Raw genomic sequence first — 19,333 nt, 5'->3', positions numbered from 1 at the left:
TACTGATTGACAAAGGGAATTGTATACGGGATTACTTGAATCCCCGACATCATGGTTCATTCAATGAGATCATCGTGGAACATGTGGGAGCCAACATGGGTATCCAGATCCCGCTGCTGGTTATTGGCCAGAGAGCTGTCTCGGTCATGTCTGTGTGATTCCCGAACCCGTAGGGTCTACACACTTAAGGTTCGGTGACACTAGGGTTGTAGAGATATTAGTATGCAGTAACCCGAAAGTTATTCGGAGCCCCAGATGAGATCCCGGACGTCACGAGGAGTTCCGGAATGGTCCGGAGGTAAAGATTTGTATATGGGAAGTCCAGTTTCGGCCACCGGGAAAGTTTCGGGGATCACCGGTATTGTACCGGGACCACCGGAAGGGTCCCGGGGGTCCATCGGGTGGGGCCACCTATCCTGGAAGGCCCAATGAGCTGAAGTGGGAAGGGAACCAGCCCCTGGTGGGCTGGTGCACCCCCCTTGGGCCTCCCCCTACGCCTAGGGTTGGAAACCCTGGGGGTGGGGGCGCCCCACCTGACTTGGGGGGCAAGTTCCCCCCTTTGCCCCCCCCCCCTTGAGATTGGATATCTAAGGGGCCGGCGCCCCCCCCCAGGGCCCCTATATAAAGAGGGGGCAGGGAGGGCTGTGCACCAAAGCCCCTGGCGCGTCCCTCTCCCCCCGTAACACCTCTCCCTCTCGCTGAGCTTGGCGAAGCCCTGCCGAGATCCCCGCTACTTCCACCACCACGCCGTCGTGCTGCGGGATCTCCATCAACCTCTCCTAACCCCTTGCTGGATCAAGAAGGAGGAGACGTCTCTCCCAACCGTATGTGTTGAACGTGGAGGTGCCGTCCGTGCGGCGCTATGATCATCGATGATTTGGATCACGACGAGTACGACTCCATCAACCCCGTTCTCTTGAACGCTTCTGCTCGCGATCTACAAGGGTACGTAGATGCACTCCTATCTCTCTCATTGCTAGATGACTCCATAGATTGATCTTGGTGATACGTAGAAAAAATTTATATTCTGCAAGCAGAAATTCAAAGATTTTCTATGCATCACCAAGATCAATATATGGAGATTCTAGCAACAAGAGAGAGAAGGGAGTGTATATTCATACCCCTAAAGATTGCGATGTGGAAGCATTACAAGAATGCGGTCGGTGGAGTCATTCACGAACTGATTCAGATCGCGGTCGAATCCGATCTAAGCACCGAAGAACGGTGCCTCCGCATTCAACACACGTGCATCCCGGTGACGTCTCCCATGCCTTGATCCAGCAAGAAGAGAGGGAGAGGTTGGGGAAGACTCCGTCCAGCAGCAGCACAACGGCGTGGTGGTGATGGAGGAGCGTGGCACTCCAGTAGGGCTTCGCCAAGCACCACGAGAGACGAGGAGGGAGAGGGGTAGGGCTGCGCCAGGAGAGATGGAAACTCATGTGTATGGCAGCCCCAAAACCCCCTCTATTTATAGGAGGAGGGGAGGAGGGTGCGCCCCCTCTAGGGTTCCCACCCCTAGGGGGGAGGCAGCCCTAGATGGGATAGAGGGGGCGGCCAAGAGGGGGAGAGGGGGTGCACCCTAGAGTGGGCCTTTAAGCCCATCTGCGCCTAGGGTTTCCACTCTCCCCTCATAGCTGCGCCTAGGGCCTTGGTGGGAGGCGCACCAACCCACTCTGGGGCTGGTCCCTTTCCACTCTAGGCCCATGCAAGCCTCCGGGGCTGGTGGCCCCTCCTGGTGGACCTCCGAAACTCTTCCGGTGGTCCCGGTACATTACCGGTGACCCCCGAAATACTTCCGGTGGCCAAAACCTCACTACCTATATATTATTCTTTACCTCTGGACCATTCCGGAACTCCTCGTGACATCCGGGATCTCATCCGGAGACTCCGAACAACATTCGGTAACCACATACAAACTTCCCTTATAACCCTAGCGTCATCGAACCTTAAGTGTCTAAACCCTACGGGTTCGGGAATCATGCAGACATGACCGAGACAGCTCTCTGGCCAATAACCAACAGCGGGATCTAGATACCCATGTTGGCTCCCACGTGTTCCACGATAATCTCATCGGATGAACCACGATGTCAAGGATTCAAGCAATCCCGTATGCAATTCCCTTTGTCAATCGGTACGTTACTTGCCCGAGATTCGATCGTCGGTATCCCAATACCTCGTTCAATCTCGTTACCGGCAAGTCACTTTACTCGTTCCGTAATGCATGATCCCTTGACTAACTACTTATTCACATTGAGCTCATTATGATGATGCATTACCGAGTGGGCCCAGAGATACCTCTCCGTCATATGGAGTGACAAATCCCAGCCTCGATTCGTGCTAACCCAACAGACACTTTCGGAGATACCTGTAGTGCACCTTTATAGCCACCCAGTCACGTTGTGACGTTTGGTACACCCAAAGTACTCCTACGGTATCAGGGAGTTACACAATCTCATGGTCTAAGAAAATGATACTTGACATTATAAAAGCTTTAGCAAACGAACTACACGATCTTGTGCTATGCTTAGGATTGGGTCTCGTCCATCACATCATTCTCCTAATGATGTGATCCCGTTATGAATGACATCCAATGTCCATGGTCAGGAAACCATGACCATCTGTTGATCAACGAGCTAGTCTACTAGAGGCTCACTAGGGACATGTTGTGGTCTATGTATTCACACATGTATTGTGGTTTTCGGTCAATACAATTATAGCATGAACAATAGACAATTATCATGAACAAGGAAATACAATAATAACCATTTTATTATTGTCTCTAGGGCATATTTCCAATAGTCTCCCACTTGCACTAGAGTCAATAATCTAGTTCACATCACTATGTGATTGTAACGAGTCCAACACCCATTGGGTTTGATCATATCTCGCTTGTGAGAGAGGTTTATAGTCAACGGGTATGAATCTTTCAGATCCGTGTGGGCTTTACAAATCTCTATCATCTCCTAGATGCAGCTACCATGCTCTATTTGGAGCTATTCCAAATAACTGTTCTACTATACAATTCTGGTTTACTACTCAGAATAATCCGGATTAGTGTCAAAGTTCGCATCGGCGTAACCCTTTACGATGAACTCTTTTACCACCTCCATAATCGAGAAAATTCCTTAGTCCACTAGTTACTAAGGATATGTTTGACCATTGTCTTGTGATCCATTCCTGGATCATTCTTGTACCCCTTGACTGACTCATGGCAAGGCACACTTCAGGTGCGGTACACAGCATAGCATACTGTAGAGCCTATGTCTGAAGCATAGGGGACGACCTTCGTCCATTCTCTCTCTTATGCCATGGTCAGGTCTTGAGTCTTACTCGATACTCATACCTTATAATAGAGCCAAGAACTCCTTTGCCGATCTATTTTGAACTCCTTCAAAATCTTGTCACGGTATGTATTTATTTGAAAGTATTATTAAGCGTTTTTGATCTATCCTTATAGATCTTGACGCTCAATTTTCAAGTAGCTTAATCCAGGTTTTCCATTGAAAAACACTTTTCAAATAACCCTAAATGATTTCTAGAAATTCAACATCATTTCTGATCAACAATATGTCAACAACATATACTCATCAGAAATTCTATAGTGCTCCCACTCACTTCTTTGGAAATACAAGTTTCTCATAAACATTGTATAAACCCAAAATCTTTGATCATCTCATCAAAGCGTATATTCCAACTCCGAGATGCTTACTCCAGTCCTTAGAAGGATTGCTGGAGCTTTGCATACTTGTTAGCATCTTTCAAGATTGACAAAACCTTGTGGTTGTATCACATACAACCTTTCCTCAAGAATATCGTCGAGGAAACAATGTTTTGACATCCTATCTGCAAGATTTCATAAATCATGCAGTAATTGCTAATATAATTCCAACAGACTCTTAGCATCGCTACGAGTGAGAAAGTCTCATCATAGTCAACTTCTTGAACTTGTTGGAAAACATGTTAACGACAAGTCAAGCTTTCTTAATGGTGATACTTACCATCATTGTTCGTCTTCCTTTTAAAATACATCTGTACCCAACAGCCTTATGACCATCAAGCAGTTCTTCCAAAGTCTATACTTTGTTTTCATACATGGATCCTCTCTCGAATTTTATGGCCTCAAGCCATTTGTCGGAATCCGGGCCCACCATCGCTTCTCCATAGCTCGTAGGTTCATTGTTGTCTAGCAACATGACCTCCAAGACAGGATTACCGCACAATTCTAAAGCAGTATGCGTCCTTGTCATCCTACAAGGTTTGGTAGTGACTTGATCCAAAGTTCCATGATCACTATCATGAACTTCCACTTCAATTGGTGTAGGTGCCACAGGAACAACTTCATGTGCCCTGCTACACACTGGTTGAAGTGATGGTTCAATAACCTCATCAAGTCTCCACCATCCTCCCACTCAATTCTTTCGAGAGAAACTTTTCCTTGAGAAAGGACCCATTTAAGAAACAATCACTTTTGCTTCCGGATCTGAAATAGGAGGTATACCCAACTGTTTTGGGTGACCTATGAAGATGCATTTATCCGTTTTGGGTTCGAGCTTACTAGGATGAAACTTTTTCACATAAGCATCGCAGCCCCAAACTTTTAAGAAATGACAGCTTAGATTTCTCTAAACCATAGTTCACACGGTGTCATCTCAACGGAATTATGTGGTGCCCTATTAAAGTGAATGCAGTTGTCTCTAATGCCTAATCCATAAACGATAGTGGTAATTCGATAAGAGACATCATGGTATGCTCCATATCCAATAGGGTGCATCTATGATGTTTGGACACACCATCACACTATGGTGTTCCAGGCGGTATTAGTTGTGAAACAATTTCCACAATGTCTTAATTGTGTACCAAACACGTAACTCAGATATTCATCTCTATGATCATATCATAGACATTTTATCCTCTTGTCACGATGATCGTCAACTTCACTCTGAAATTACTTGAACCTTTCAACAATTCAAACTTGTGTTTCATCAAGTAAATATACTCAGCATCTACTCAAATCATTTGTGAAGTAAGAACATAACAATATCCACTGCGTGCCTCAGCACTCATTGGACTGCACACATCAAAATGTATTACTTCCAACAAGTTGCTTTCTTGTTCCATCTCACTGAAAACGAGGCCTTTCAGTCATCTTGCCCATGTGGTATGATTTGCATGTCTCAAGTGATTCAAAAACAAGTGAGTCCAAACGATCCATCTGTATGGAGTTTCTTCATGCATACATACCAATAGACATGGTTCGCATGTCTCAAACTTTTCAAACAATGAGTGAGTCCAAAGATCCATCAACATGGAGCTTCTTTATGCATTTTATACCAATATGACTCAAATGGCAGTGCCACAAGAAGGTGGTACTATCATTACTAGCTTATATCTTTTGGCATGAACATGTGTATCACTACAATCGAGATTCAATAAACCATTCATTTTAGGTGTAAGACCATCGAAGGTAGTATTCAAATAAACAGAGTAACCATTATTCTCCTTAAATGAATAATCGTATTGCGATAGACATAATCCAATCATGTCTATGCTCAACGCAAACACCAAATAACAATTATTTAGGTTTAACACCAATCTTGATGGTAGAGGGAGTATGCGATGCTTGATCACATCAAGCTTGGAAACACTTCCAACACATATCGTCATCTCACCTTTAGCTAGTCTCCGTTTATTCCGCAGCTTTTATTTCGAGTTACTAACACTTAGCAGCCGAACCGGTATCTAATACCCTCGTGCTACTAGGAGTACTAGTAAAGTACACATTAATATAGTGTATATCCAATATACTTCTATCGACCTTGCCAACCTTCTCATCTACCAAGTATCTAGGGTAGTTCTGCTTCAATGACCGTTCCCCTCATTACAGAAGCACTTAGTCTCGAGTTTGGGTTCAACCTTGGGTTTCTTCACTAGAGCAGCAACTGACTTGCCATTTCATGAAGTATCCCTTCTTGCCCTTGCCCTTCTTGAAACTAGTGGTTTCACTAACCATCAACAATTGATGCTCCTTCTTGATTTCTACTTTCGCGGTGTCAAACATCACGAATATCTCAAGGATCATCATATCTATCCCTGATATGTTATAGTTCATCACGAAGCTCTAGTATCTTGGTGGAAGTGACTTTGGAGAAACATCACTATCTCATCTGGAAGATTACCTCCCACTCGAGTCAAGTGATTGTTGTACCCAAACAATCTGAGTACAAGCTCAACGATTGAGATTTTCTCCCTTAGTTTGTAGGCTAAGAAACTCGTCGGAGGTCTTATACCTCTTGACGTAGGGACGAGCCTGAAATCCCAATTTCAACCCTTGGAACATCTTATATGTTCCATGATGTTTCTAAAACGTCTTCAGCGCCTCAATTCTAAATCGTTTAACATTACTGAACTATCACGCAGTCATCAAAACGTGTATGTCAGATGTTCACAACATCCACAAACGACGTTCGAGGTTCAGCACACCAAGCGGTGCATTAAGGACATAAGCCTTCTACGCAGCAATGAGGACAATCCTTAGTTTACGGACCTAGTCCGCATAATTGCTACTATTAACTTTCAACTAAATTTTCTCTAGGAACATATCTAAAATAGTAGAACTAAAACGCGAGATATGACATAATTTGCAAAGACCTTTTGACTATGTTCAGGATAATTAAGTTCATCTAATCAAATTATTTGATGAACTCCCACTCAGATAGACATCCCTCTAGTCATCTAAGTGATACATGATCCGAGTCAACTAGGCCGTGTCCGATCATCACGTGAGACGTACTAGTCATCATCGGTGAACATCTTCATGTTGATCGTATCTGCTATACGACTCATGTTCGACCTTTTGGTCTCTTGTGTTCCGAGGCCATGTCTGTACATGCTAGGCTCGTCAAGTCAACCTAAGTGTTTCACGTGTGTAAATCTGGCTTACACCCGTTGTATGTGAATGTTAGAATCTATCACACCCGATCATCACGTGGTGCTTCGAAGAAACGATCTTTCGCAATGGTGCACAGTTAGGGGGAACACTTTCTTTAAATTATTATGAGGGATCATCTTATTTACTACTGTCATTCTAAGAAAATAAGATGCATAAACATGATAAACATTACATGCAATCAAATAGTGACATGATATGGCCAATATCATTTTGCTCCTTTTGATCTCCATCTTCGGGGCTCCATGATCATCATCGTCACCGGCATGACACCATGATATCCATCATCATGATCTCCATCATCATGATCTCCATCATCGTGTCTCCATGAAGTTGTCTCGCCAACTATTACTTCTACTACTATGGCTAACGGTTTAGCAATGAAGCAAAGTAATTACATGGCTTTATTCAGTGACACACAGGTCATACAATAAATAAAGACAACTCATATGGCTCCTACCGTTTGTCATACTCATTGACATGCAAGTCGTGATTCCTATTACAAGAATATGATCAATCTCATACATCGCATATATTTCATTCATCACATCCTTCTTGGCCATATCACATCACATGGCATATGCTGCAAAAACAAGTTAGACGTCCTCTAATTGTTGTTGCAAGTTTTTACGTGGCTGCTATAGGTTTCTAGCAAGAACGTTTCTTACCTACGCCAAAACCACAACGTGATATGCCAATTGCTATTTACCCTTCATAAGGACCCTTTTCATTGAATCTGATCCGACTAAAGTGGGAGAGACTGGCACCCACTAGCCACCTTATGCAACAAGTGCATGTCAGTCGGTGGAACCTGTCTCACGTAAGTGTATGTGTAAGGTCGGTCCAGGCCGCTTCATCCCACAATACCGTCGAAACAAGATAGGACTAGTAACGGTAAGCATATTGAACAAAATCAACGCCCACAACAACTTGTGTTCTACTCGTGCATAGAATCTACGCAATAAACCTGGCTCATGATGCCACTGTTGGGGAACGTAGCAGAAATTCCAAGATTTTCTACGCATCACCAAGATCAATCTATGGAGATTCTAGCAACAAGAGAGAGAGGGGAGTGTTTCTTCATACCCTTTAAGATCGCGATGCGAAGCGTTACAAGAATGCGGTCGGTGGAGTCGTTCACGAAGCTATTCAGATCGCGGCCGAATCCGATCTAAGCATCGAAGAACGGTGCCTCCACGTTCAACACACGTGCAGCCCGGTGACGTCTCCCGTGCCTTGATCCAGCAAGAAGAGAGGGAGAGGTTGGGGAAGACTCCTTCTAGCAGCAGCACAACGGCGTGGTGGTGATGGAGGAGCGTGGCACTCCAGCAGGGCTTCGCCAAGCACCACGAGAGACGAGGAGGGAGAGGGGTAGTGCTGCGCTAGGAGAGATGGAAACTCATGTGTATGGCAGCCCCAAAAACCCCACTATTTATAGGAGGAGGGGAGGACGGTGCGCCCCCTCTAGGGTTCCCACCCCTAGGGGGGCGGCAGCCCTAGATGGGATAGAGGGGGTGGCCAAGAGGGGGAGAGGGGGTGCGCCCTAGGGTGGGCCTTTAGGCCCATCTGCGCCTAGGGTTTCCCCTCTACCCTCATAGCTGCGCCTTGGGCCTTGGTGGGAGGCGCACCAGCCCACTCTGGGGCTGGTCCCTTTCCACTCTTGGCCCATGCAAGCCTCCGGGGCTGGTGGCCCCTCCCGTTGGACACCCGGAACCCTTTCGGTGGTCCCGGTACATTACTGGTGACCCCCGAAATACTTTTGGTGGCCAAAACCTCACTACCTATATATTATTCTTTACCTCCGGACCATTCCGGAACTCCTCGTGATGTCCGGGATCTCATCAGGGACTCCGAACAACATTCAGTAACCACATACAAACTTCCCTTATAACCCTAGCGTCATCAAACCTTAAGTGTGTAGACCCTACGGGTTCGGGAATCATGCAGACATGACCGAGACAGCTCTCTGGCCAATAACCAACAGCGGGATCTGGATACCCATGTTGACTCCCACATGTTCCACGATGATCTCATTGGATGAACCATGATGTCAAGGATTCAAGCAATCCCGTATGCAATTCCCTTTGTCAATCGGTACGTTACTTGCCCGAGATTCGATCGTCGGTATCCCAATACCTCGATCAATCTCGTTACCGGCAAGTCACTTTACTCATTTCGTAATGCATGATCCCGTGACTAACTACTTAGTCACATTGAGCTCATTATGATGATGCATTACCGAGTGGGCCCAGAGATACCTCTCCGTCATACGGAGTGACAAATCCCAGTCTCGATTCATGCCAACCCAACAGACACTTTCGGAGATACCTGTAGTGCACCTTTATAGCCACCTAGTTACGTTGTGACGTTTGGTACACCCAAAGCACTCCTACAGTATCAGGGAGTTACACAATCTCATGGTATAATGAAATGATACTTGACATTAGAAAAGCCTTAGCAAACGAACTACACGGTCTTGTGCTATGCTTAGGAATTGTCTCGTCCATCACATCATTCTCCTAATGATGTGATCCCGTTATCAATGACATCCAATGTCCATGGTCAGGAAACCATGACCATCTGTTGATCAACGAGATAGTCAACTAGAGGCTCACTAGGGACATGTTGTGGTCTATGTATTCACACATGTATTGTGGTTTCCGGTCAATACAATTATAGCATGAACAATAGACAATTATCATGAACAAGGAAATACAATAATAATCATTTTATTATTGCCTCTAGTGCATATTTCCAATAGTCTCCCACTTGCACTAGAGTCAATAATCTAGTTAACATCACTATGTGATTGTAACGAGTCCAACACCCATTGGGTTTGATCATATCTCGCTTGTGAGAGAGTTTTCTAGTCAACGGGTATGAATCTTTCAGATCCGTGAGTGCTTTACAAATCTCTATGTCATCTCCTAGATGCAGCTACCACGCTCTATTTGGAGCTATTCCAAATAACTGTTCTACTATACGATTTCGGTTTACTACTCAAAATAATCCGGATTAGTGTCAAAGTTCGCATCGGCGTAACCCTTTACGACGAACTCTTTTACCACCTCCATAATCGAGAAAATTCCTTAGTCCACTAGTTACTAAGGATATGTTTGACCGCTGTCTTGTGATCCATTCCTGGATCATTCTTGTACCCCTTGACTGACTCATGGCAAGGCACACTTCAGGTGCGGTACACAGCATAGCATACTGTAGAGCCTATGTCTGAAGCATAGGGGACGACCTTCATCCATTCTCTCTCTTATGCCATGGCCAGGTCTTCAGTCTTACTCAATACTGACACCTTATAACAAAGCCAAGAACTCTTTGCCGATCTATTTTGAACTACTTCAAAATCTTGTCACGGTATGTATTTATTTGAAAGTATTATTAAGCGTTTTTGATCTATCCTTATAGATCTTGATGCTCAATGTTCAAGTAGCTTAATCCAGGTTTTCCATTGAAAAAAACTTTTCAAATAACCCTATATGCTTTCTAGAAATTCTACATCATTTTTGATCAACAATATGTCAACAACATATACTCATCAGAAATTCTATAGTGCTCCCACTCACTTCTTTGGAAATACAAGTTTCTCATAAACATCGTATAAACCCAAAATCTTTGATCATCTCATCAAAGCGTATATTCCAACTCCGAGATGTTTACTCCAGTCTTTAGAAGGATTGCTGGAGCTTTGCATACTTGTTAGCATCCTTCAGGATTGACAAAACCTTCTGGTTGTATCACATACAACCTTTCCTCAAGAATATCATCGAGGAAACAATGTTTTGACATCCTATCTGCAAGATTTCATAAATCATGTAGTAATTGCTAATATAATTCCAACAGACTCTTAGCATTGCTACGAGTGAGAAAGTCTCATCGTAGTCAACTTCTTGAACTTGTCGGAAAACATCTTAACGACAAGTCGAGCTTTCTTAATGGTGATACTTACCATCATTGTCCGTCTTCCTTTTAAAATCCATCTGTACCCAACAGCCTTATGACCATCAAGCAGTTCTTCCAAAGTCTACACTTTGTTTTCATACATGGATCCTCTCTCGGATTTTATGGCCTCGAGCCATTTGTCGGAATCCGGGCCCACCATCGCTTCTCCATAGCTCGTAGGTTCATTGTTGTCTAGCAACATGACCTCCAAGACAGGATTACCGCACCGTTCTAAAGCAGTACGCGTCCTTGTCGTCCTATGAGGTTTGGTAGTGACTTGATCCAAAGTTCCATGATCACTATCATCAAATTCCACTTCAATTGGTGTAGGTGCCACAGGAACAACTTCATGTTCCCTGCTACACACTAGTTGAAGTGATGGTTCAATAACCACATCAAGTCTCCACCATCCTCCCACTCAATTCTTTCGAAAGAAACTTTTCCTCGAGAAAGGACCCGTTTAACAAACAATCACTTTTGCTTCAGGATCTGAAATAGGAGGTATACCCAACTGTTTTGGGTGACCTATGAAGATGCATTTATCCGTCTTGGGTTCCAGCTTATTAGGATGAAACTTTTTCACATAAGCATCCAGCCCCAAATTTTTAAGAAACGACAGCTTAGGTTTCTCTAAACCATAGTTCACACGGTGTCATCTCAACGGAATTATGTGGTGCCCTATTAAAGTGAATGCGGTTGTCTCTAATGCCTAATCCATAAACGATAGTGGTAATTCGATAAGAGACATCATGGTATGCTCCATATCCAATAGGGTGCATCTATGATGTTCGGACACACCATCACACTATGGTGTTCCAGGCGGTATTAGTTGTGAAACAATTTCCACAGTGTCTTAATTGTGTACCAAACACGTAACTCCGATATTCATCTCTGTGATCATATCATAGACATTTTATCCTCTTATCATGACGATCTTCAACTTCACTCTGAAATTACTTGAACCTCGCCGAACGCCTCGCCTCCCTCGTCGGACCCCGCCGAACGCCTCGCCTTCCTCCGCGGAGCCCCACCTCGCTGGACACCCTCGTCGCCTTGTCCATGACCGCGCCGACGTCGGAATGCCTCATCCCTGTCACCGTCGTCCGCCTCGTCCTCTCCCAGGTCGGACATCCCCGAGCCCTCTACCTAGAGCCCATGCTCGCGTGGTGAGCTCCTGCGCTGTACGCGCTGTCCCCTGTCCCCCTTTCGACCCTGTCGACGTAGCCACCCGCGCCCGCTCCGCCATGGTCACGCCTCTGCAAGCGCCCGTCCCACCCCTGGCCTCACCCCTGCGTGCGCGGCGCGCCTGCAACCACTGCTGCCGCCGCGACCGACTACTGGCCTCGCCTGGGCCGGCTTCTGCCGCCCCACTGCTGCCGATCACCCGCCACTGCCAGTGGACGCCGCTGTCGTGCCCGGCCGCATCCTCACACGCGCCTGCACGGCACTGCCCCCTGCGTCCTTCTCCGGCTGCCTCCGCCCAGGGTCGCCGTCCCCTCGGCCCCCTGCGCCGGTGCCCCGCCGCTCCCCGTCGGCCTGGCCACCAGGGCATAGGCACCGGGCGCCCACGCTCGTGCCCGCGTGCCCAATAACCCGCCCCGGCTGGCCTCTATGCCACTGCCAGGCGGGGCCTAGTCCTCCTAGTTAAAAAAGATTAAAAACTAAATAATTAGTTAATTAGTAGAATAATTAATTAACTTAATTATTTTGCTTAATTAACTAATTAACAACCTAATTAGTCTAATTAATTCTAGTAATTAAGGAACAATCAATGAAAGGTGGGTCCCCACGTCAGTTCGACCCTGGTCAACACAGTTAACTGTTGACGTCATGATGATGTTAGGCTGGCGTCATAATTTCTGTTTTTGGGATTAATTTAAATAATAGCAATTTTAGAATATTGTTTAAGTCTTTGAAAAATCATAGAAAATAATCCGTAGCTCGGATGAAAAGTTTTTCTACATGAAAGTTGCTCAGAACGACGAGATGAATCCGAATACGTGGTCCGTTCTTCTGTCACACGCCCCTAGCATAGTGAAAATGCAACCCTCCCCGTCCGGTTCGTCTGTCCGGAAATGCCTAACTTCGGAAAACTTTCCCGGATGTTATTCCCCTTCACCGGTATCGTGTAGCACCGTGTTAGAACAACCCTAGCGCTACTTTTGTCTTGTCATGCATAGTATTGCTCTTGTTTGCTCTGTATTTACTGTTTCTTCCCCCTCTTCTGTCCGGTGAACCCCGAGATTGTTGTTGATGCCCCTATGATCGACTACGTCACCGACGACCCTTCTTCCCTTTCAGCGGAACTTCCAGGCAAGCCCCCCCTTTGATCATCCCGATATAGCCCATTCCATTCTCTCATGCTTGCATTAGATTTTGCTACTGTAATTGATTGCTCCTATTCTGATGCATAGCCTGCTTTTGTACCTGTTGTTGTACCTTACCTGCTTATCCTAAACTGCTTAGTATAGGCTGGGTAGTGATCCATCAGTGACCCCCACCTTGTCTTTGTTGCCCCTGCTTCATCATCGACGGCTTGATCAACGTGATCGACGATTAGAGCCCGACTACTCACATCACATCACGCCCCTTTTTGTTACTCGACTCTGCAGAGCTACTATCGAGTGTCGAGGGTGATACCTTGTGACGCACTCTTGATGATAAGTTTGTAGTGTAGCTATTCGGTCGTGGTCAATGAGGGTGGTTCCTCCTTCAGCATTCCCAATACGGTTCTATCGTGCAACACCTCAAGTGTAAACCTCGAGGGTGGTTCCTCATACGTTCACCTTGATAATTACATCGAGTGGAATCCATCGAGGGTGATTCCTCGGGTTTTCCCCTTGATGTTTGGACACATGGCTACCTTGAATTTACTTGAGACCATTGTTGAAGTCAGGTCGGTCCTGAGGGGTACCCCACAAGTTGATGTGAAAGTCGGGCGGGCCTGTAGAGCACCCGTGAGTTTTCTACGAGGCACGGCCAGGCATTCTGGGCCCTTGCCGTAAGTCCACGAGGCGGGGCGACGGGGTCACATTATCATGAGTCTCTGCTTGTCTCCGCAAGCCCCCAATGAACTAACAGGTTTGGGTATTTGCTCTGAGTTGGCCTTTGGCCTTTACGCACTAACCACCACGCGAGAATAGTTATGGGCCTCGACGTCGCAGTATCAGCCAAAGCTTTGTCAGACGTCCAGTTCAGTAGTGTGGCACAGTCAGATCGTGCTGGCCATCCGAGGCGGTGCTGGTATTCACCCTGCGCGCAACAACCCGGAGTGCAATGGGCGATGGGCCCAAGACCCCGGAGCGCTTAGGATGTAGACCGGTGGGGACCTCTCTACTGAGCCTAGGTAGGGTTGCGACGTGTTGATCTTTCGAGGCTGGACATTGACCCAGAAAAGTGTGTCCGGCCAGAGTAATGAAGTGTGTTGGAAAACGTGGTGCACCCCTATAGGGAAGTTATATATTTGAATACCGTGTCCATGGTAATGGACGTTCAGACTTGTATCCTGATCTTATATAACTAGAAATGGATACTTGAGATATGTGATGGATATATGGCTCCGGGATGTGCTTTCTCGCGGGGAGTCGAGGAAGGATCTCTAGGCATTGATGCTACAACATGTTTGACAATTATAAACTGCTATTCTTTACTCTTGTACATGCTGCAAGATGCTCAGAGCTGCTTGAAGTCGCTAGTCTTCTATAGGCTAGGCCTTCCCCCTCTATTCTAGCATTCTGCAGCTCAGTCCACAGATACAACCATTCCATTTGATACCAATGCATACTTAGTATAGATCTGATGCTTGCGAGTACTTTGGATCAGTACTCACGGTTGCTTTGATACCCCTTTTCCCCCTTTTTCTCCTTTCCAGTTGTTGCAACCAGATGGTGGATCCCTGGAGCCAGATGCCACCGCTGATGGATGTTACTACGTGGAGACCGCCAACGACCAGGAGTAGTTAGGAGGTCCCAGGCAGGAGGCCTTGCCTCTTCAATCGTGTTTTTTTGTGCTAGCCTTCTTAAGGCAGTCTTATTTAACTTATGTCTGTACTCAGATATTGTTGCTTCTGCTGACTCTTGTGTATCGATCTTGTATTCGAGCCCTCGAGGCCCCTGGCTTGTAATATAAAGCTTGTATTCTTTTATTTGTGTTTAGAGTTGTGTTGTGATATCTTCCCGTGAGTCCCTGATCTTGCTCGTACACATTTGCGTGTATGATTAGTGTACGATTGAATCGGGGGCGTCACAAGTTGGTTTCAGAGCTGATTGCCTATAGGAACCCCCTTTCCAACTCCTTGGCCGAAGTTGAGTCTAGTCACTGAAAAACTATTTTACTGACATGGCTATGTGGCTTACGGGCCCACGTCGCCAATTGGGGTGGTATTAGGATCTTTTACTCCTCGTCTATGTTGCGGATGACGTCTGCACTGACGCTCTCAAGCAGAAGAAATTCCGATAAGGACTGTGTCCCGATATAAAGCTCGCACTTGTTGCTCATGATTGCACAGACTTTGCGACACTTGTCAGCCAAGCTTTCCGAACTGAAACTGGTCTTACTGAGTACCAGGAGTTGCTCAAGCGTACTTGAGATGTTGGCTCATCTGCGAGTCAGCCTTCTCAGAAACGTCGAGTCTGGATCCCACACAATGTTCATAACTGACCTGCTCCAACACCAAAGTCGTCTTATGTGGCACCTCATCTGCCTTCGCCGCTGAGACAGCTAACGATTCAGAGTGGACAGCCAGGACACCTTACCCTCGATTGTCACCAGGGTCAGTCTCACGATGCACCACATCTTCCTGTTGACCATAAGAAGCATTGTCGAAACCGCTGGTTCAGAAACCATAATATCATACCGCCTGCTAACGATTCAGGGTGGACAGCCAGGACACCTTACCCTCGATTGTCACCAGGGTCAGTCTCAGGATGCACCACATCTTCCTGTTGACCGTAAGAAGCATTGTCGAAACCGCCGGTTCAGAAACCATAATATCATACCGCCTGCTATTGTACTTGGCCATGCCAATCATGTCAATGCTGGAAAGGCTCAGAAGGAACCGACTATCGTGTCGGGAGCTCTCTCTATTAATTCAGTACTAGCCTCTGTCCTCTTTGATTCAGGAGCATTGCATGCTTTTTTGTCCCAACGGTTTGCTCATTTGCATGGGCTAGGCATGGAAGAATTACCCACTCCTCTAACGGTTCAATCCCCAGGGTCCAAGTGGCAAACCACAATGGTAAGCCCTCACAACCAGATCGAGATTGGAGGTCTACATTTTCCGGTTTCTCTCATGGTGCTCAGACCTTCCAACATAGACATCATTCTTGGTATGGATTGGTTGACAGCCCATAATGCTTTCATTGATTGTGCTACAAAGATATTCCAGCTCACTCACCCTTCTGGCCAGACAGTCCAATACTCAGCCCGAATAGCTCAGGATGCCGAGAACCAGATATATGTTCTGAATGCATTGAATGCTTCACCTCTTGAGGGAATAGAGAGCATTCCAGTTGTTCGTGATTTCAAAGATGTCTTCCCAGAAGAACTTCCAGGAATACCCCCTGCTAGAGCTATTGAATTCGTCATAGAATTGAAACCGCCTCATGAACTCCTTGAGCTTAAGGAGGAAATCAACACTTCACTTCGTCAGGGTTTTATCCATCCCAAGACCGCCTTTGTTACTCGCTATGGTTCATACGAGTACACCGTCACGTCCTTCGGCTTGACCAATGCTCCAGCGACATTCTCTCGTCTGATGAACTATATATTCATGGAATACCTCGACAAGTTCGTCGTGGTTTATCTGCATGATATCCTTGTATACTCCAAGAACAAAGAAGAACATGTTGAACACCTTTGACTTGTTCTGGAAAAGCTTCGAGAACATCAACTATATGCCAAGTATTCTAAGGGTGAATTATGGCTACCCGAAGTGACCTATCTTGGCATGTCATCTCCAAGGATGGTATTGCCGTCAACCCCGAGCGAGTTCAGGCTATTCTCGATTAGACTCCTCCAAAGAATGTCAAACAAGTCAGAAGTTTTCTCGGACTAGCCAGCTATTGTCGTCGATTTGTCGAAAACTTCTCCAAGATTGCAAAGCCCCTGACTGGTCTGCTTCACAAGGGCGTCAAGTTTGATTGGACAGGTAAGTTTCCAGGCACTCAAAGACAAGCTGACTTCATCATTTACTGCGACGCTTCACGTCAAGGATTAAGCGGTGTCCTAATGCAAGAGCGCAGAGTGGTTGCTTATGCCTCTCGTTAATTGCACCCTCACAAAGAGAACTACCCAGTTCATAACCTCGAGCTTGCTGCTATCATACATGCAATGAAACAGTGGCGACATTACCTTCTTGGTAATCATTGCGAGATCTTCACTGACCACCAAAGTCTGAAGTACATGTTTACTCAGCCAGATTTGAACCTCCGTCAGCAAACATGGATGGTGACCATAGCAAACATTGATTTCGGTATTTCCTATACCCCTGGCAAGGTTAATGTAATGGCTGATGCTTTGAGCCGCAAGTCATATTGCAACCATCTCGAGGTTCACAAAGTTCAGCCCTCGCTTGTTCAAGAATTCAGAAAACTGAACATCCATATTGTTCCTCCGGGTGCACTCGCTCCCCTCCTAAGGAGTTCCACAAGATGAACCTCCATCTTGTTCACCAGGGTTCCCTCAACTCCCTGGTTGTCGAGCCAGATCTTGTGGAGAGCATCAAGAGACTGCAGAAGTATGACTCTCAAGTTGAGAAGAGTAAGCGCTACCTCGCAGAAGGAAGGCCCTCGTTCTTCACTGTTGGAGATGATGACACCTTGTTCTTTAAAGGTCATCTAGTGGTTCCTTCAAAAGACAACCTGGATATGATTCAGGAAGTTATGAAAGAAGCACATGATATGCCTTTGTCTCTTCATCCCGGTAGTACCAAGATGTACCAAGACATTCGTCAGAGATTCTGGTGGTCAAATATGAAGCAAGACATTGCTCATTATGTTGTTGAATGTGACATTTGTCATCGTATCAAAGCAGAACATCAAAGGCCTGCTGGAAATCTGCAACCTATCTCCATTTTGAATGGAAATGGCACCATGTTGAAATGGACTTTGTCAATGGATTTCCCAACTCGTAGAAAGGTAATGATGCTATTATTGTCGTTGTTGACCGGCTTTCCAAGGTTGCACATTTTCTAGCCGTCAAAAAGACTATCACTGCAAGTCAGTTGGCAACTCTCTATATGTCTAGAATTGTTTCACTTCACGGTATTCCACTGGTAATCAGCTCAGACCGTGGTAGCTTATTCACTTCAAGATTCTGGGCAAGTTTCCAAGAAGCTATGGGAACTCATCTGTCATTCAGCACTGCTTTCCACCCTCAGTCTCAGGGACAAGTTGAACGTGTCAATCAAGTTCTCGAAGACATGCTTCGAGCTTGTGTTATTTCCTTCGGCAAGAAATGGGAGGAATCTCTCCCGTATGTTGAGTTCTCCTACAAGAATAGCTTTCAAGCTAGTCTGAATATGGCCCCTTCAAAGTGTTATATGGACGAAAGTGTCGAACCCCACTGAACTGGTAAAAAACTGGGGAACATCCACTCTTCAATCTGGATATTATGCAACACACCGAAGAACAAGTCCGCATCATTCGCGAAAATCTCAAGACTGCTCAGTCACGCCAATAAGAGTCAGTATGACCGCCATCACAAAGACATGGTCTATCAACCTGGCGAAAAGGCTTATCTTCGAGTCACGACGGTGAAAGGTGCACACTGCTTCCGGATCAAGGGCAAGCTAGCTCCTCGCTATATTGGTCCTTTTATTCTCGAAAGGCGTGGAAAAGTGGCATACCAGTTGGATCTTCCATCAAACCTTTCTCGGGTTCATGATGCCTTCCATGTGTCACAACTCCGTTGCTGCTTCAAGGACCCAATCTGAGCAGTGGATCTTGAAGTGCTCGAGTTGCAATAGGACCTCTCCTATAAAGAGCACCCGGTCTGCATTCTCGACCAAGCTGAACACCGCACATGTTAGAAGGCGATCAAGTTCCTCAAGGTCGAATGGTCGCATCACTCCGAAGACGAAGCCACTTGGGAACGTGAGGATCGTCTTCGTGAAGAATACCCCGCTTTGTTTCCTTCTACCTCCTAAATCTCGGGACGAGATTTCTTGTAGTGGAGGAGAATTGTAACACCCAGATTATTATACTATAGTAATCTCATGCTAATGGTATCACGTCAACACGATCCCTGTTGTTTAACCTCACAATGATTCAATCATGTTCGGTTTCTTTTTTCAAAATTAAATTAAAAGGCAAAAATAAATAAAAGAAAAGGAGGAGCCAAACAAAAAATCAGAAAAGGGGAGAGGCCCCCGTCCCTCATTGGGCCTCAGCCCAGGTAAACCCCCCAAGCCGGCACACACGCCCCTCCCCCTGC

The sequence above is a fragment of the Triticum aestivum genome, chromosome 1B, assembly GCF_018294505.1.
Source record: "Triticum aestivum cultivar Chinese Spring chromosome 1B, IWGSC CS RefSeq v2.1, whole genome shotgun sequence".
Taxonomy (NCBI): Eukaryota; Viridiplantae; Streptophyta; class Magnoliopsida; order Poales; family Poaceae; genus Triticum; species Triticum aestivum.
Note: the sequence above shows the minus strand (reverse complement) of the source record.